Genomic DNA, 21899 nt, shown 5'->3' with positions numbered 1-21899 from the left:
TAAGTAATCTAAAATTATCTTGTGTCGTATGTTTACATGAAACGTCAGTTTAAACACAGATTTTAAAGTACTTTTCTAATTTAAAGAGAAATGTTGAACAAATTTACTGTTAGAAAATAAAGTTAAATATTTTAGTAAATCATAATACGTAAGTACTAACACAGAACTTATTGCTTATCCCAACTAAACCTATTCAAAGGAAAATCAATAAATGTTTATATTACCTGTAGCCACTTGTAGAAGTCTGATCATACTTGCAATGATTAAACTGGGATTTACTGTTGGTTTCACTGTTAGTCCTGTTGAAACGAAATAATGTAACTTATAATCATTTTGCACAGTAGGCAAAGTAAAGTTTGGTATAAACTTTTGGTAAAGTTACTATAAAACTAAAACTAAACCAGTATTATGGAAGTATTGGAAGAGATGCAGTTTCTATTGTTTTTTTAACATACTTTACTTTCATTGGGGAAGTTCGTAAAATGTAACTCTTTGTTGTTGTTGTTTTACATATTTCAACTTTATGTTCTAACAGACACAATCCGTCGTATTTTTCGAAATTAGTTTGAATTGGAACTCCATTTTAGTTTATTTTAAAATTTAATGCAAGCTTGATACTGTATTTATCTTGATCGGAGATTATTCTATATCTACACAACAGTAACTCAAGTAAAATGAGCCACTACACTGCTTAACGCCCCCTACAATTCCGTACCCGTTCATACTCTCGTCCCGAAGACACGTGCCCAATAACGATCAGTTGCTAACTCTCTCTTTGTTAACCTGCAGATGACCTAGGAAGGTTGAAACGTTGTTCTTTGCTAATCAATAAATGTGTTAATACCCATACCAGCCGTTCTGAGATGCATTTTTATTTCAAGTGGGTTTCTCATCACCAAGAGCCACTACACGCTTAGAGATTACGTTAACCCTAACCTTTAAACAAACTAAATCCCAATACATTCAAATTTCTCCTTGAAGAACATCTGAAGGTATTAAATATTTATAAAACCCTTATGACCATTAATTAAAACTGCTTAATTAAAGTCATCTCTCCCCTATAAATCTTTCACAAAAGCAGTTTTCAAAAAAAAAGAAGTAAAATATCACTAATTCATTACATATAATTTCTAAACACACATTCTGTTTCTTTACTATTGAAAACGAACAACAGGCATTGGCATTTTAAGTACAAAAGTACTATACTGCATGCATACAACTCGCATGTAAGGATATTACTCTACAAAAATCAATGAACCCATACACAGTTTATATATACCTAGCTATACTGAGGAAGAGTCTACAATATATTAGCACTCCCACGAAAAGTGGGGCCTATTAGGCCCCACTTTTCGTAGGAGTGTTAGATAAGTGCCATAAGCAGGACTTTTGGCCTCGTGTATATCTACAGATTAACTCTGTTAAGGAATTCACCCTCTAGCCCAAGTTACTCAAAACATACAGTTGTCATGTACATAAAATAGAACGAATCTAAATGTTATAAGCGTTACATTACCCAAAAGAGTTGTTGAAATGTGAATGTCTAACGTAAGCTTAAAGCTCAAATGTCAAAACTGTTTACGTTTTTAAAAATGAACTAATGAAAATTTTATGAAAAGGTATCCAACACCACATACAGCTAAACATAAAAAATTAAAGTTATAACAGTACTAAAATTTTTCATAAACTATTAAAATATTTTAGCTGAAATTAAAACTCAAGATTTGTTCGTTAATTTTCATTTTAAAATTTTAGAAAAATAAAATACATCTACATTATTTTATTTGTTGCTATTTATTAAGACTTGTGATAACTCTAAACTATATTACTCTACAAAAAAAAATTGTTTTGGAAAGAAAACTTTAAATTAATTGCTGCTTTCCTGGAAAAGTAATTAAAGTTCGTTGTTTTGTTTTTTTAATGTACACACGAATATACTTCATAAGAAATTGTGAAATGCTAAAAGTACTTCACATCATGATAAGCCTAAAACCGAAACAAATGTCAACGCTTGGAGCCTGGTATGATGCATCGAATTTGCAAAATCACTGCAATCCTAGGCTATATAAATCATAATTTAGGCCTAAACGTATGTCAAAATAGTAATAATTCTTATTACTTGATAAAACTGTATATGGTTAATTACTAAAAAGGACAGAGCAATATTAAAATTATTATTTTCAATTCAGTTAACGGATTAAATAAATTTAAACTTAAGTTGCCCCCCCCCCCAGTGGCACAGCGGAACGTCTGCGGACTCAGATCACTGGAAACCGGGTTTCGATACCCGTGGTGAGAAAGAGCACAGATACCCCATTGTATAATTTTGTGCTTAATTGTAAACAAACAAAAAAATGATGTTACAGTCTGAATCAAGGTAGTAAATTGTTTACGTGGAAGTCTGATCTCAACCAATAGCGCAAAATTATTTTTATTCCATGTAATTTATTATTTATTTATTCACAAATTAATGTTTAAACGTAAAAAACAACAACAAAAAAACTAACTGAATAAACGATAACACAATCCTCATCGTATCACGAAACGACGTCAAATATTTTGAATATTACTACCTCTGTCACCTATTAGGTATTTCATAAACTATTCTAATTTATTGTAAAAGAGTCCCAAATAATTGCAAATTTCGTGATGACGAGAAACCCACTTAAAGTAAAATATATCGGGACGGCCGGTATAGGTATTAACACTTTTACTAATAAGTGTTAATACCCATATCAGCCGTCTTGAAACACACAATTGCAAGTTTGTTTCAAGTGAAAGACAAAGCTGCACGATGGACTTGCTACCTGTGCTCTGCCCACCAGTGGTATCGAAACCACAGGGTGGAAAGTTCCAAACGAAATTTTGATCACCAATAAATAATAATTGTTCTTTGTCCTATTCCCCCTTGTTGTATTACACGTTCTTAACGCAGGTAAGGCCACTGAAAATACGTGATTGAGTTTCTTACTATACAATTTGTGGCTTGAAATTCAAAATAATTTGACTATTTTTTTCTCCTGAAATTAAAGTATTAACTTTCATAAAAAGAAAAACAATACGCAAGACTTCTGTCTACGATTACAGAAATCCCAATGAAACCCTACGAAGCTGAAAACACGTTTAAAAGAATCAGGAGATCCACGCAAGTTTCCAGGCACGTTTTCAGGTGCGAAACTTTCTGCGGTATGCCCAACACAGGAATCAAGGCCTTATTTGTAGCTTTTATAAGCCTTAAGGCTCATCGCCGAGTTACGAGGGCGGGCGTTTCTGAGAGCAACATTTGTGTTATATACATTTATCTGACTTGTGATAAAACACGCGCTCGTGCAAAGCAGTAGTTGGCATCAAAATAAGTGATATTTAATATTTAGTAGATTTTTTTTTATAAATTAAGGTTATTTTCTCCATACTTCCTTGCTATCTAAATGTTAATTGTTTTATCGCTAGAAAATATGAATTTTCTGTCTGCTGTTGACTGATACAGCAACATATCCAGGATACAAAATACTTTTCAGGCCAAAGCGATTGCTGCTTTAAATTTTCAAACCACTAAAACAGATTGAAACTAAAATATATGCACAGATAAAAGCCCAAAGCCACTGAATTTCCGTTATATTAAATATTAATGGGCACAATAATCAATACCTACTTAAGGCCGTGCACGGCCTAATGGTTAGAGCTCTCATTTCGCAATCTTCGAGTCACAGGTTTGAATCGCTTAATAAAACATGATCGTCCTTTCAGCTATAGGTGTGTTATAATGTAACAATTAATTGCACATTTCACTCAGAAATAATACCCCGAAAGTTGGCGGTGGGTGATGTTGATTAGTTACCTTCCTTCATGCATAATAAAGCCGACTCGTCTACTATAATAAGTCAATTTCAATATCTGAGAAGATTACAAGTTTATGGATATTAAACGTCATTATGGATTTTTGTTGTCCTCGTCTGGATATTCCGCCCACGAAAGTGAATATAAAAAAAAACAGTTACAGTGACCATGTCATTTAGTGACTTAAGACGCTTGAAAACAGATTAATTTGTGTTTTCTTGTAAATCGATGTACTTGCCGTTCACCCATGAAGATCGCGTTGTAAGTCGTGTCAGCAACTTGTTCAAACGAACGAGCAAGTACGTTTGTAACATATTATTAAACCATAATGTATCGTACCGGTGAGAATCGTTAGCTCAATATTTTAATTTTCACAGTTTTCGGACTAACTGTAGACATAATAATACATTTAGGGAGGCTAAGAATGATAAACATGATCCATAACAAATCATTTTTAATTAGAACATTTGAAACAAGTTCAACACCGTTGACTGCTGTAATTTGAAATAAAAGCGAATGTTATTACAATAGCACGTTCGTACGTTTTTCATATCAATAAAATATTTTGATTGTTGCTTCTATAGTTCTGTGTAAACCTCTTCTGATTCCAGAACAATATTATATTATCCCAGATTAAGACCTAGGCTTATTTCTTAGTTCCTTTTGCAAGCATATTTACTAACCCTATCTTTCAGTAATACTAAAACGACCTCTACCCAAAGTGTCAGAACATTTGACAAAACATTCCATACACTACGCTTTTTAACTTTTAACCAAACAATTATCCAAGAATTTATTGAAAATCTGTACAAGTCCTTAGCTCATTTCCAGAAAATTGGAAACATTTTTTTTTTAGAAATACTAAATCTATTACCAAAATCTCAACAAATCATTTATTTGACTTTTGTTATGTAACGTAAAATCTATCACATGTAACACTATAAAAATCCACTTGGTCACTTCATATTGTACTTACCCAGAACCATCCATTACTGAGATGACTGAAAATGAGAGAAAAAACTTATTAGGCCGAAATAAATATTTTTCATGAGGTCTTTTAGTTCATATGTGACACAGCTATAAAAACTCTAAATCTTACGCGCATTGCAAGGGTTTGCATAATCTAATTTAGTAAATTCTGCCAAGTTTGTGTTACTTGAAATATATTTGTTAAAACAGGGGTTTGGGGTGAAGAAATCGTGCTTAAACTAATTAAAACTAAGTCGTAATCCTGGTATACATACTTTACTATTCAGGGTAACTTGTATTCAAGATTCAGTGATGTCGAAAAAACACTTGTAGAGAAATATACATGTAAAAACGGCTCGTTTGGGTCGAGAAAATTGTTTACGTTGTTCAGTCTATACTATGTAAAAACTACACTGACAAACACCACACCAACATTATTTATAAAATACAATGTGATAACTGCCACGACTTCTATATTGGAGAAACAAGTAGAAAAATGGAAACCAGATTTAAAGAACATAAAAAGTCACCTTCACACGTTTTCGAAGTCAAATAAACACAACATAACCATAGAAAACACTCAAATACTAAATAAAGAAATAAACATAAACAAACGCAAAATTAAAGAAGCCTTACTTATACAACTTAAGCCCCAAATAAACCAATACAAAGGAACACCTTTATATCTATATTAAAATATAATATAATGAATGGTAATAAAAAAAATAATATAAAATTGTATATTCATCATCTAAGCCCGCCCTCTACATTCCGACACTCATTACACAATCCCTTTCAAACATGTGGTCAGCTTTCGGTCAGTTACCTCTCTCTTTCTTTGTGAACCTGACGATGACCGAAGAAGGTCGAAACGTTGTTCACTCCTCTACGTAAAAAATTGTCTCAACCCAAACGAGCCGTTTTTACATACATGTGTACAAAATGTTTCCAATATATATATATATTTTGAGATGATGTTTTTTTACAAAAATATCCATAGACAGACGGGGGTGCTAGGGGGCTTTAGTACTCCCCTCCCCCGAAATTTCAGAAAATAAAATTTTTTATAGGTTTTGTTCTTCATTGCCAAAATTGATTTTAATTGCAATATGTTCCCCGCTAAGACAGCGGTAAGTCCACGAACTTACAGTACTAAAATTAGGGGTTTGATTCCCCTCGGTGGACACAGCAGATAGCCAAATATAGATTCGCTATAAGAAAACGCTTAAACACTTTGTAATATGGCGTTTGCTGACAGTCTTTCACATGATAATAGTTGAATATACCTGATTTTAATCACTTCTGATGCAATAAGTCAATTGGATCGCAATCTTTTGCACTCAATAAGCCTGTCCAGCCGTTTTTCTATCACTCAGTTTACCAGCGACTGGTAACAACAATATTTGTTTGTTTTGAAATTAAGCACAAAACCACGCAATGGGCTACCTGTGCTCTGCCCACCACGGGTATCGTAACCTGGTTCCTAGCAGTGCGAGCCTGCAGACATACCGCTGTGCTACTGGTGAGCGGCAACAGTCAGTCTTATATATATATATATATATTTCTAATCTTCTTGTGTGAGACTAGCGAATTGGAGGTTAAGACTGACAGACGATGTATCCCCACCGCAATGTGGGTCCTACTTACGCAGTCACCTCCAAAACCTAGGATCATTTTATAATCCCACATTGTAGTTTGTACCCTATGATCTTTTTTTTTTTAAATGCAACATATTTTGTTTAATTTTAATGTGTTTTATTTCGGCTTAAAAATTTATGGTTATAATATACATATAACATTATCGCATCTCAGAGTTTCTATTTCTTGTTTGTAAAATTACCAAAGAGAACAACATGTTCAGGTCTAGATTTCAAATTTAAGTTACCGTAACTCAACAAAAATCTAACCGGTTACGGGAAAATTAGTCTCGGATAGTACAAAATATATCCGTTCACAAACCATGTGTGCGTTGTGCTCTTAAAACCTGCTATCTTTTAAACATAATTCGTGGCTATAAAATCTTACTTGTTTATATATATAATAAATATCTTTTTAAAATACTCGCTGTGTAAAATCATTAGTTTTTGTGGGTTATTTTTAGATTTAATCAAATAAAACGGGTACAACTCAAGCCCACAAACTAAACCAACATCTGTGTGAATCCGAAAAATGTTCTTTCATCTGTTTTACCAATTATAACGGATGACACGCTAAACAAAATGTTTCATATAATATAAATACAACACACTTCTCTCGTTAAAAAAACGTTTTGAAAAATGTAATCAATCATACTACTACTTACATATTTTTCCCGCCATCTGCAAACTTCAATAATAATAAAGAAAACAATTTGTTTTATCCGCAAACTGTTGAGATGCTGCAAGCTTACGTTCTGACTCTTATCTGTTAGCGTAGCAACAAGTACGAAATCTGCGACAAACCGGGAGCTACGTCATACATGAAGAATACCAGTACAGGGGAGTTTGGTTTCAGACAATGCTTCATTACGTTTCACTCAATCTCCGCGTCATCGCAAACATCAATATTTGACGTTGGGTTTTATATTTCTTTTTCTCTTTCGTTTATTTAAAGTTGTTGTACAGGGAATTTCATTTTAACTTTAGTTAGTTTGTTTGCTTTGGATATCTGTACAAAGTTGCACGAGCTATCTACTCTAGCAGTCCTTTATTTTAAACTGATAACCTGACCGAATTAAAACAGTACAGCAAACTCAAAAGTCTTAAGAGGTCATCATTAGTAATATAACGTTGTTTTTTTTTTATCAACATCTTAAAACAGATGCAAATTAATGAAATAAAAGTAGTTTATAGCCATTTTAACCAAATAATATTTTTATTAACTCTCAGGAATACATACAAAAGTAACGTTAAATAAGATGGAACCATTACTACACGATGGAAAAAATATACCATGTTGAGAATCTATCGCCATATTAGACCAAAGTGACCCACTCGAAACAGTGGAGGCAGCAAAGCATGGGTATTATTACATGAGGATGAAGAAGTATTAGACCAAAGGGACCCAATCATGAAAATAACACCAGTGGAGGTAAAAAGACAATGTTATTAATTTGAATTTAAAAACTAAAATGACAGATGAACATTACCAAAGACGACACATAATAAACAACCAAAAATAATTACCTCCTTCCATGGAGCCTTATCACCGATCTTCATACCTGAAAAAAAAAATAAAAAAATCATATAAATAAAATACGTTTATAAAACAAGTAAAAAAATCCAGTTCCTCAGATAAATGCAACGCCAAAAATTTAAAAAAACTTTACAATTTTTAATACATCGAACAAATATTGAACTCTACATCGATAAAAACGGATTTATTCTCAAACTTCTATTTTTGAAAGCCAAAATTACTCAACAAATTACTATAATTGTGCGTATGCATAAAAATCAGACCAAAAACGAGTTATTTACATGTTCCACGTCAAGGAAGTTAATGTCGTCTATTCACGACTAAATTATGGTTTTCGTACGTAAATCCTGCAAGTCTCCAATTAGTTATTATCACACAAATGCAAACTGTAAACAGCAGCGTTGGTAACAAATAAAATAGTATGAATCTCTGTTTACTAATAACAAGCTCATTAGCAGCCCCTTGCGGTAATATGGGTTATTTATATTCGTACACACATTATTCCAATGCTTTCACAAACAAAATGAGCATTGTACTTCATTTCAAGTTTTAATACTGATACAAAAGGAAGAATCATGTGCACATTACACGTGACCGTCTCACGTATTTCATCACATCTAGCCTGAGCACTGTTCTATTTTAAACGAGTTTCCTTAGCTCCCAAGCAGTTTGGAATGGCTCAGCAAATTTCCTTCAGTGGAAAATTATCTGTCTATTTATTTAGGTATTGAAAAATAAAAGCTCTAACATGAAACGTTTCTTTTCCTACACGCAGTTATAACGTGGAATTCCACACGAATATAGCCATGTTCCATGGTCTTTATCTCCTTATTGGCTCTATGGATGACAGTATTCAGGGTTTCGTTGTTTGTTTGTTCTTTTAAATAATCTCTTATTTATTTTAGATCGTATCATTATTATGACCTATTATTTCATGTTTCATGAACTCAGTAGTTGCCGGATGTATCAAATGTCTTAAATTAATTTAATAAATATTAATTGTTGGAGATTCCGAAACAATGAAAGATCGAATAACGTAATCTTCGTCTTGGATATAAATTTGTGCTTGGCGCACGATGTATGTGCTAAAATTATTTGACTACTATAACACTGCTTAGGGAAAATATATAAATAATACAGACTGGAATAAATTTTCGACCTCTCGCGTACTAAGTATGTACTGTACCACACAAGCCAAAGATAAGAAGAGTTAAGTTTTAAACAGATATATATTTTAAATTGTGTTGTTGTTGTTGTGAAACAAAAAACCTACTAAGTGGAATATCGAGCATGTTGTATTTAAATTTAAAATAAGTGTAAAAAAGAAGGACTGCATAAGAAATTAACCTGCATACACTACAGTTTTTACATAACAATCTTGTCCTTCTGGATTATCGTAACCTTTGACTAAAATATCGATAAAGTGAAGTTATAATTTCTTTTTTTAATTATAGTATCAAGACGCGTAAAAATAATTTGCTTTTGTTTGTCCCTATTTCACGTATTCTTCCCTTCCACAATTGTATCAATTTTTTTTTCCCAAGTATTAACAAAGCGTGCGCCATAAAACACCAAACCAACCAACCACTACCTTCAACAAAAGAAACCAATTATAGCAATATTCAGATTCTGTTTTCCCCGCGAACAAGCACGAACCTTACGATCTAAACACGCGTATGTGCGCACTTTCTTTCAACGTATGTAAACAAACTCAACTTCAGTAGGCGTTTTGTACAAAAACGTATTAAAAGCTTACAAAAGTGCAACGTTAGATAAAATAAAAACATTACGTTTACTTACTGTATTAAGTATAGTTTAGTTAGGGCTAAATTTTACCAAAGCAAAAAATGTACACAAGTTGCAATGTTAACTCTTTATCAAATATAGGCTCTACTTAATAAATGCTTTAAGTAATATTAGGCCTAAGACAATTGGAATTACATATTTCAGTATGTGATTAGACTTCGTTTTGTATTATTCTGGAAATCCTGTATTTAAAGAAGTATTATTACGATAAAGATAAGTAATGTTTCGGGGATCTACGTTATTATGTTTATTTCTTAGCAAACGAAGCATATTTAAACCGTGGGCCTAACTGTTTTTTCAATACATGTTTATGTATAGTGGGTTTCTCGTCATCATGGGCTATATAATCATGTGCTAAACATTATGACTATTAAAGGAAAAAAAAAATCAGAATTTAAGTCCCATTTATTTTCACGAAATGTGTCTTAAAGGCTTCAAAATAATGTTAAAACCTAAAAATAATATACTTAAAAATATTATCTATTCTTAAATAAATCTAGGGATGATGTAGCCTCTTTCAAGACGAATTGGATAAAGTGAATAATTAGATTTATTAAATGTATAATTTGACTATTTTTGCTAATTTGTATCGTGTTTTTCGCCCTCATATAATATATTATTTCAAAAATAATGCCAATGCTAATATATATGGAAATATTCTGGAATCGTTCACATTTTAAAGTAAATTAGATACATTAATTTTAAATCATTTTAAATTTGTAATAACTATTTTGAAATTTGGGGCAAAGTTGCTGGTGGATTTTATGAGGCATAGCTAATTGATATTGTGCCTTATTAGAAAACATTAATTATTGTACTTGTATACATTAGGAGGAGCACGCGCAAGTGGTGTAATACAGTTATCATATATACAAGTAAATACGCTTTATGTGAAGTATTAGGCCAGATGAAACTTCAGCACAGCTATACTTTCTGGTCGAAACACAGTACTGAGACAGCTCTGTTTGTTGAAACATGTTTTAATTTTACGGTAATTGTGCATATACCAGCATGGGCGCCCACAAAAATATTTTAGGAGTGGGTATAAAGTATATATCGAATCAGCTTTTACAGTGCAATTAAATAACGTGTTATATATGCTTAAATGCAAATAAGTTTACAGTTTTAATTTAAAAAAAAAACAAACGAGAAATACTTAATTTAACTACTATGTTAAGTCCACTTTACTACTAACACGTGCAATTTATTCGTAAAATATAAGGTCGAAACGTTGTTCTCTCCTTATCAGTAAAAGTGTTAATACCCATACGAGCCGTTCTGACATACACTACATAGGTTTGTAAGCACATGGGAGCAACATTCTACGACTTCTTTCCCCTAACAAATATTATATGGGGGATCATTAGAAGTAAACTTAATATATCAAATACAATTCAATGCTACTTAACAACTAAAGTTTCAGGATTATACAAAGATGTGTGATGGATAGAAAGTATTATGTGTTCGTATCTCATTGGTCTACACGATACGTGTCTAGACACGCAAGTTTTACCAATGGTTTGTTACAAAGTTCGACAGTCTTGTCAGTAATTTATTACCTATATTACTAGCATTTCTTATGCAGGTACTTAACAATTAAGTCTTTTCATATTCTCTTGTTTGGTCAACAAATTGGCGGGTGGAAAGAGAAGTAAAATGCAAAAGTTAATATCTGTTTTGTTATTGTTAATTTGTTCCGTTACTTTGATTGTAATGTTTTTGATAAAATAAATGAATACATGTACCACTCAGTATGGCTCAGCGATTCGTCTGCGGACTTACAACGCTAAAAATCGGGTTTCGATACCCGTGGTGGAAAGAGCACAGATAGCCCACTGAGTAGCTTTGTGCTTAATTCAAAACAGCAAAAACAACTCTTAACATATCGCTATATCGCCACACCTTTGAAAAATATACAAAATACTAATTCTAATATTTATATGAAATATATAGAAATAACACCGAACTGTCTGCATAAAATGGTTTATATCAAATATATAGAAATAACACCGAACTATCTACATAAAATGGTTCATATCAAATATATAGAAACAACACCGAACTGTTTACATAAAATGGTTTATATCAAATATATAGAAACAACACCGAACTGTTTACATAAAATGGTTTATATCAAATATACAGAAACAACACCGAACTGTTTACATGAAATAGCCGAGCAAGTATTTATGAACTAACAGATCAGACGGATGGCAGCTGATCAACAGCACCCACAGTTAGTTCTTGAGGTACTTCTGTCTAAGTGAAAAGTAAGGTCATTATCATTACGTAACCACAATCTTAAATATTAAAAAAACAAAACAATTTTCGACGATAAAATGACGCGTACTCTGGACAAGGTCAGGTGCGCAAAATACTAGGCCAGGGTCGGCCATAACTTTTGTAAAGTATATAGTTAAACTATATACATAGCACTGGGTTTTTATGTTATGACGGGTACTGAATATTCAATAAAAAGTAATTTATGAATAATGATAATAAAAAGTAAACTACTGTTTCGGTGGTTACGAAACCTACATTTTTAGATTTTTTATTTAACCAGTAAATTTCTGTTTTAGTGGTTACGTAACAGTCAGTTTTATGATTTCTGAGTCTGATTTCAGGAGGATGAATTTATATAAATTTTGAGTAAGGAAATTATTAGAGAACACCGGCATTTGGAACCAAAGTTAAGTTTGAGAAAATTGTTTAAAACATTATACCAAACATCAATTTGACCATCATTCTGCTGAACTGCAAAAACTTGCAACAAGAAAGTTCCGATGTTTATTAAATTGTACTTATAAATTACTATTTTACAAAACGTTTATAATCCATCTATCAATCTCAGAAGATAAACACATTATATTGAATAATTACAAATTCTCAAATAATAAGTTATTAATAAACGTCAGTAATTATATATATCACATTGGGAAACAAATTTTTAAACTGATATTGTGTTTCAAGCAGTATAGTAAAATTAAAGCAACTACTAAGGTAACACAAGTACTGGATATAGAAAAAACGCAACTGTAACACGATATATTGCTGTATTCCAACATAAGGAAATAATAGTAATACTTAAATAAAACTAGAGCTGAGAAAAAGGTGATTGAATGTGACACCCAGACTAAATTTTTTTTTAGTATTTGTTGTTTGTTTTTTTTGGAATTTCGCACAAAGCTACTTGAGGGCTATCTGTGCTAGCCGTCCCTAATTTAGTAGTGTAAGACTACAGGGAAGGCAGCTAGTCATCACCACCCACCACCAACTCTTGGGCTACTCTTTTACTGATGGTACTGACCATCACATAATAACACCCCCATGGCTGAAATGGCGAGTATGTTTGGTATGATAGGAATTCGAACCTCTGACCTTCAGATTACGAGTCAAGTGCAATTAATTTTGTGCCTTTTAGTTATTTTTTATAACATTAAATTTTAAAAACCTGTAAGCTTTGCAGAGAATCAATTTCAAAGATCCTGTCAGAGTCCTCAGGCAAACCAGTGACCCATGGCCTGAAAAGTGCAGCTCCCCCCTCAAAACAAGTATTCTGAAGAAAATATAGCAAATTGAAAAAAAAAAAATTAGTTTGAAAATGCACCACCAATCATTTTAAACCAATAAACTCATGTACAAGCTAAAGGCTATACAAAATAAAAATAATAAAAGTGAAAAATTGTCACTTTCCAAAATATTTCTAGAAGACACTAGAAAAGTTAGTTTGGTAATTGGCATCAATATGCAAGTTAGTTTATTAACCACAAAATTCTAATACATAAGGTTTAGTGTGGCTAGTTGTTAGCACACCGAACTCTAGATTGGAAGATCCAATTTTAAGTCAGGATACACTCAAAAGAGTGCAATAAAAATGGATAACTTCAGATTTTATGCACTTTACAGTATCATACAAGTTTCTACATCTTAAAATGTCTCCCGCGTGGACGATCAAGGAGTAAAGACAATGCGAATGAGCCCCTCCATTTCATGAAAAAAACCAATCCCATAACAGCTTTCTTCTCATGAATCAATTAGAAATTGCGAGATGAAAAGAATACCGAAATCCACAGCACTCATACACCAAAGCACCTACTCAAGTAAGTGTTGCACACAGATAATTCCAAGCAATAACAGTTATGAAGCACATATAGTGTATTATTTTTACATCATAGTGAAAAATATACCAAGTTCATTAGGAACTGAATTAAAGGTTTTGGTATTGTATATTATTTTGTCACTAAGATAATGTTCATTTTTTTCTTTTTTAATAATATTTGTGTTGTGTCCACTATTCTTGCAATTTCTGTGGGTAGCCAAATAACAAAGAAAATCATAAACTAGCTTCCAGAACAATAAAAGAAGTAACTTTCTTTTAGAGATGAAGAAGACAGACAGCAGAATGAATTGTAAGAACATCTCCACTGTTTGTATTGTTGTATCTACTTTATCTTTTCACATTGTATACTTTCTTTTCATCTACCATCTGAAAGTTTGTCTTCAGCCATTTACTATCTTTGCCATCCTATTTCTTTTACATCAATTTGCTTTCCAGCGATGCACTGTTTAGTGCCAGTGTTTTGTTTTGGTAAGGTTAAGTGCTATTTTGAATCAATACCCTTATTGACATAAGGGTGATATATCTTATTGATATATATATATCTTATATATCTATATATCTTATTGACATCTTTGTGATATATCACAAAGAATACATGAGGAAAATTTGTTTGAAAATGTAAAAATTAAAGGTAGGAATTTCTTTGAATACATTAAGTGAAAACAAAGTGTTAGGATGAATGTACATCCCTTCAAGGAATGACGAAGATAGGTAGGTAGGTATTTCATGTTTATTGACAAAAAGCTACTAGGCTATTTGTGCCAAGCAAGATGTAGTATATTATAATGGAATATGGAAATTACGGTAAAAATACATAAAATATGTAAAATTAAGATCCACCAGGAAGACTAAAGCATTAAGTTCAATCTTGCTGTCAGTCACCGGTGTAAAAGAAATCATGATAAAACAGTGTGTAGTCCAATAAAAACCTTAAGTTAAAAAGACCAATGGCTCTTAAAAAATGTAAAAACTTAAGCGAGGTGGCCAGTATCACCTATTACATTGGCAAATGTCAAGGGCAAACCTACCTTAAAAATATGTTTAAAATGGTGTCATTGTTCTTGGTTGTAATGATGGCATGACAATAAAATACGTATGATTGTGACCTGGGTGCCACAGACAACACATAGGTACATCAGTACCAGATAAAAGGAAGTGGTGAGTTAAAAACCTGTAACCAAGTGTAACCTGGCCAAAACAACTTCTTCCCTTTGATCTTTACAGAAACAAGATGACCAAAGAGCTAAAGAAGGCTTGATTTGAAAAAAGGTATTATTTGGTTGCTCACTCCAGGTCGACTGCCAACTGGTGTATAGTCAGGTTTTAATAAGTGGACCATAGTCCATGTACGGAACAGGGACGATGGTGATAGAACCAGAGCAGATTGACTTTGCCATTCTGTCAGCTAGCTCATTTCCACGAATATCAACCATGGCTTGGTATCCAAAAAACTGGACAGAGATAGATGATATAGAGAGATGGGCCAGTTTATCTAAAATATTGATAAAAACAGGATCGTAACTAACATAGAATGATGTCAGGGCCAACAGAGCTGAGTGAATCAATATGATTCAGGGCAAGAGAAATAGCACACAATTCAGTAGTGAACACAGAAACTGTAGAGGGGATTCTGTGTGCAACAACCAAACTGTAACAAAAAATGGTAGAACCAACAGAGTCACCTGATTTTGAACCATCTATATATAAAGGAATGGATGGATTGTTTGAAAGATGTTCAGCAAATAAAGAGTGATATTTCGAATCAGGAACACCGCCTTCCTCAGATGACTCAAAGATATGTCACAGTTCAGAGACTGAACTGTTGATACTACTATGCTATTCAAAGATAGATCCAATTTTTCTGATTGTGCCCGAATACGAAGGCTAAAAGGAACAATGGTAGGTTTTCTATTATAGAAAAGTGTGGCCCACTAAGGATGGAAAGCACAACCCCAAGTAAGATGCTGTGGTAAAGAGCGAAGTTTAGTAGCATACATAAGAGACAGTTGCAAATGGCAAATATACAGAGATGGTTCATGGGACTCCACATACAAACTTTGGACTGGAAAAGTACAAAGGCCCCAGTGCAAAGCCAAAGCCTTTGATGATGGATAGGATCCAGCATTTTCAGTGCTAAGGTTCTGGCAAAACCATAAACCCATAGTCAAATTTGGAACGGATAAAGGCACAATAAATTTTAAGCATGGAGTATTGATCCGCTCCCCAAGAGGTGGAAGAGAGGGCACAGAGGATGTTCAGTGCTTATATACATTTGACACGAAGTTGCTCGGTATGGGAAAACAAAGTTTAATTTACAGTCAAATATGAGACGTAAGAACTTTGCCTCAGGAACAACAGGAAGTACATCATCATCAATACAAAATTCTGGATCCAGATGAATATCCCATAGGTGGCAGAAATGTACACACACAGTTTTAGGGAGAGAAAGTTGAAAACCATTTGCTGTGATCCACTTAAGTACACGATTAATCGCAGTTTGTAGCTGCTCCTCAATAAACCTCATGTTTGATGACTGACATGAAATGTGAAAGTCATCAACAAAAAGACCATTTGCAACTGTATGAGGTAGCTGTTCAGTGACGGCATTAACCTACATAATGAAAAGTGTGACACTCAGAACACAGCCCTGAAGGACTCCAAGTTCCTTTGGGAAAAACAGATGGACCTGGAGTCAGCAGTTCATTGAAAATATTTAATAAAAAGTGGCAAATTACAACGCAATCTGTATGAATGAAGGTCTTGCAAGATGCCATATCTCCATGTTGTATCATAAGCATTCTCTAAATAAAACAAAAGGAATAAGATGTTGTCACTTCAAAAAGGCTTCACTGACTGATGTTTCAAGGAGAATTAAATAGTCTATTGTGGAGCGTTGTCTTCAGAACCCACACTGAGTGGGTGAGAGAAGATTGTTTGATTCAAGGAACCAAACAAGATGAACATTAATCATCCTCTCTAAGGTCTTACTGAGACAACTCATCAAAGCAATTGGATGGTAATTCAAAGGAATCTTTGGATCCTTTCCAGGTTTAAGAATAGGGAGTACAATAGCTTGGCACCAAGCATCAGGAAAAACATTCTCCTGCTATATCCATTTAAAGACAGCCAGGAAAATAGTAAGAGAGGCAAAAGAAAGGTGGCGTAGCATCTCATAATGTATATTATCAGGTCCAACTGATGTACTGCCAGATCCATGAAGCACAAGTTTGAGTTCCACTAGTGTAAGAGGGCATTTGTAGTCATAGGGATGATCAGTCGAAAAGGAAAGAGGCAGATGTTCCACTCCTATTTTTTTAATTGCTAAGAAGGAAGGAGATGAGTTTAAAGATCTAGGTACATGAGAGAAATAATCACCAAAAGTATTGGCCTTGCTCTGAGCATCAGCAACTTTACGGCCATTGAATATTAAGATAGAGAGGGGGCAGAAGTGTACCGTCCACTCACCTTCCGGATCTTGTCCCATATGACTATTGAACTGGTGGTAGAAGAAATGTTGGAGGTGTATTTAATCCAAGATTCCTTCTGGCTTTGACATCTAACTCACTGAGCCTGTGCATGGGTTTGCTGAAGTGCAATGCGATTTGAAAGCGTGTGTATCTACGAAATTTATCCCAAGCACATTTCTGAGCTTTTTATGTTATATAACAAGCAGAATTCCACCAAGGGCTAGGTTTTGGGGATACACTGAGCAGCTGCTTGGACAATACAGTTAGTTACTGCTGCTATGCAATCATCTATCAATGATTTATATAAGATGGCAAGATCAAGTTCTGAGAGGGCAGTGAAAGATGGCCAGTTTGCCTGGTCCAACTTCCAATGAGACACACAGGTCAGGTGGCACTGGCCACATCCAATCTCTCTTAATATGACAGAAAAATTAACACTACCCCGTGGATTGATGTCAACCTCCCAAAAAAAGCAAGTGAAAAGCAAAAAGGATCAGATAGAAAGATTTATAGCAGTAAATGACTGATGTGGTGCATGAAAATAAATGTAAGAGCCAGTATTGAAGAGAGACAGGTTGTGATTTAGGAGCATATGTTCTTTTGCATGACCCCTCACATCAATACTAGAACTGCCCCAGAGGGGATTATACCCATTAAGATCCCCAAAAATTGAAAAGGAGGTTGGCAGTTGCTCAATGAGGGCATCAAGGTCTGAGGAATGATAATTTTTCCAGGGGTACAGAGAGCAAACAGTGATGGTACGACCCAAGGAGATACAAATTTTTCAGCTCCATATTTCCGTCTCTATGAATAAAAATTTGATGAACAGCTCTAACACCTTGGCTGGTGAAACTTGCAAGAATCTCTGATTCAGGAATGGTCTTTAAATCCCTCTCAACTATAACTCCTCTGGAAGAGTTCAAAGTGGAATGAGGAGTAACCTCAATGGGTATATCCCTAATGGCCTTTGATTTAAAGAGGAGTTTGGAATGTTGTGATGAAGATATTTCCACTAAAATGTCCCTGGACCATAATTTTTTTACCAATTTGGGAGAGCCAGCAAGCCCTAAGGGTTTTTCAGTTAAAGAATGTAAAATTAAAAATTGCAGGACAGATTCAAGTTGTGAGTTTGACTGTACAGAGTCATCAATGTGAGGTCGTTTGCCAGTAGTTGGATTTTTCTCTATACTGTCATGCTTTGTTTTGTTTTATTTGAAGGGTATCCACAATAAAAAAAAAAAATCAGTGCCCACTGACCCTGCCCACCATGCGGTCCTATGAGGGGACACACTACAGTGCCATATAAGATAATTGCAGTGATGCCAGGGCTTTATTAGCACTATACCCAAACATCAGTATCAAACATAATGTCCACTACACCTGTTGAGGATGTCCTATGCTGGCACTCACCTGACCCTGGCCGAAATGGACTAGCCGAATGATCTTGTGGGTCCACCACAAGACCACCCATCTACAGGAATTCAAGGCCAAAGTGGTGTGTTAGGGTTGGACCCCTCAACCACCAGGATCCTCTCCTCCCTTTCACAGGTCACCATGCATGGCAAACATGTACAGAAATCCACATCAAGGGGAAATGATAAAGGAAGATTAGTATCTGATGATGTACAGATAGATGGGTAATAAAACTTTCCTTTTATTTCAGTTTTTACTGATGATGATTTAAACAGTATTCCACATCTTGAACAGTTGATGAACGGAAATCATATGACTGCATTAATGCTGAAATTTAAAGAACAAAGAGGCTCCTGCTCCAGATAATATTTTCACAAGGTTTTGAAAGATGTTAAAGATTGGTTAAGTGAGCCACTTACTACTGTTTTCTTGTCAGTCTTTGAATAGTGGACAGGTGTGTGTATTTTCTTATAGCAAAGCCACATCAAAGTATCTGCTGAGGGAAATGAACCCCTGATTTTAGCATTGCAACTCCACAGACTTACTGCTGTACCAACATGAGACCAGTGGACAGGTACCAGAGGATCAGGAGTTGGCTAATATAACTCCTCTTTTTAATGAAGGTAATAAAAATTTTCCAGTAATTTTAAGACACATTAGTGTTAAATCAGTTTTGCAACAAGTTTTGGAAAGTCTGTTAAAAGATGCTTTTCAAAGTCATACAACAAAGTTTGGAATTTTATTGGTTGGATAGTCAGCATGATTTCACTCAATGGAAAATCTTTCCTTACAAACCTTTTGACATTCTTTGAAAAGATTACTGCTTATGTAGATGAAGATAATGATATAGTTTTGATGTATCTGGGTTTTCAGAAAGCATTTGACAAGGTGTCACATAAAAGGCTCGTAAAAACAATTATCTCTGTATGTGTTGGTAAAAGTTAACAAACTGGAAAGCTGGATGGAAGAAAGTAGAGGGTTGTTACAAATGAAGGATGATGCTGATTTACAAAATGATTTAGATAATTTAGTAAGTTAGGGAGATAAATATAAGATGGGTTTTAGTTAAATAAATGCAAGATATTGCATGTAAGTTATCATAATTTCAATTATAAGTATAATATGAATGGAAATAACAGTGTTATGAAAGAAAAGGACCTTAATGTAATGGTTGACCAGTCTCTTAAGGCATACATTGACAAAGCTGGCTTTAAGTTTTTTTTTTTTTAATTAGTAATAATTTTTAGTTTACTTTAGAGGATGGGATAGTTGAGATGGACCAATAGGTCCCATACCGTCCCAGTAGATCATGCTATTATGTTATACATACATTCAGTTAAAAGTATCTGCAAACAGCAGATATTGGGGTCTAGTTTTTCTCTTCCTGCTCAGTAGTTTTAAATAATGGATGGCTACTCCTAAACCTTTGGGATCTGTAAACTTGCAGTTTAGCCCAGGTATCCAAGACGAAATTCCGTTTACGTTAACAGTAAGTGATAAATGAGATTCCTTGGATTCTACATTTACATTTTTAGTTACTGAGTGCAGAATTAAAGCACTATAACAGAATACTCATAACAAACAGCACTACACTTCTGAAATTAGGCAAGATACACCAGTATTAAAAAAAATAACGTATTATATGTGTAAGTTTTAATATCAAATATATGATATACGAATATAAAACTCGCAAGCAACGGGTAGTATTATCACAATCCCAAATCATTGGGGATTTAAAGTTATCTCACGTCCGTAGTTGTACTAAATCCTTAGTAAATTGATACGGTACACACACACACAAAGTAGTAAAAGTAAGCTTAACTTTAAAGACACAAACTAAAAACAAAATCAAATTACTTCTGATTAGCGAGTTATTTTCGCAAGTTTATATCACATAACAACTTGATCACGTTGGCTATACGTGATTTCACTTTACTTTAGGATGCATCCTACACACCTACATCATTCACATTAAATATCGATCTAAGAACGACAGAAAGCAACTTGTACAATACATTTATCAGAAACCCGACCTACTTTTTAGAAACAAATTAAATGCCACTGGAATCATGTATGCAGTTTTTTTACTTTGTTTTAGTTTCAATAACATTATCATTTTTGTAAGCCACACATGGACTGCAACGCCTTAATTGCTACTTTAAGTTTAACCACTTTCTTAACATACTTAAAGTGTCTACTAAAAGCTAACATCATATTTACAAGTATCGCATCAGCCACTAGTCCAATACACCGAATGCTATAAAATCAACATGAACGTCAATATTTCTTGTAATACCTATATACAATAATTACACTTTGTTTTAACCACAAAAGTTATACAATCTGTCAAAAAAACTAATTGAAATTCAGAAAGTCTTGTGGTTTCATGCCCCTGTAATTTGTAAGTGGGGAAGAATTTCATTTTTTTTTCCTAATTCCGATTATTTTATAAAATGAACCAGCAGAAGTACAGCAGTTCTAATGCAGAGTTCAGTTCAAAAGTAATTCTCCCAAACGCCTCCACAAGGGCATGAGATCTCAGACCCACATTCTAAAACAATAAGTGGGCGATTACATACTTGCTTTGGTTTGAATAAACTGGGCAAAAATCCTGACGAAATATGACCAGCAAGCAATACTGATAACTATATCATAAAACCGAACGTAGATAAAACTATAAAGCAACAACGTTAACACTCGTACTAACAAACACCACAATTAATAAGTCATGCGATTGGATAAGTGTACACGTTCTTATACGCGTACCTTAAGCTATCTCGAAAATTACCAGTATGACATAACTGTAGCCTGACCAATGAGGCAAAGTTTTATAGACGGCGCTAGAGGTAAAGCTAACGCAAGTCACGTTGCATCTCCACGTGAACACGTGAACTACACCAACAATGTTGAACTGAACAAACAAAATTAACAATTCTTAAAAGCTGTATCAGCCTTCAGACGTGAATGCTGTGCATTTAAACTAATACATAATTAATTGAAATAAAAGGACTAAACTGTGGTCAAGGTTTAAGAAATAATATTTACTTCAGTATGTCTTGTAGTAAGATACAGTATTATTGAAATAACAACTGGTTACAGTGAGTAAAAAATAC

The 21899-nt window shown here is 33.8% G+C and overlaps 1 long non-coding RNA gene across 1 annotated transcript; it reads right to left on the bottom strand.

Annotated features, from left to right (window-relative positions):
* Nucleotides 1-224: 224 nt before the first annotated feature.
* On the bottom strand, nucleotides 225-21585 carry LOC143251517 (uncharacterized). The gene is made up of 4 exons (XR_013028617.1): nucleotides 21366-21585; nucleotides 7971-8005; nucleotides 4814-4838; nucleotides 225-299 (listed from the first exon to the last, which is right to left on the bottom strand). It is a non-coding gene; the product is annotated as an uncharacterized LOC143251517 (long non-coding RNA).
* Nucleotides 21586-21899: the final 314 nt, after the last annotated feature.

Source organism: Tachypleus tridentatus, chromosome 6 (assembly GCF_004210375.1).
Source record: "Tachypleus tridentatus isolate NWPU-2018 chromosome 6, ASM421037v1, whole genome shotgun sequence".
Taxonomy (NCBI): Eukaryota; Metazoa; Arthropoda; class Merostomata; order Xiphosura; family Limulidae; genus Tachypleus; species Tachypleus tridentatus.
This window is presented reverse-complemented; position numbering and strand designations above follow the sequence as displayed.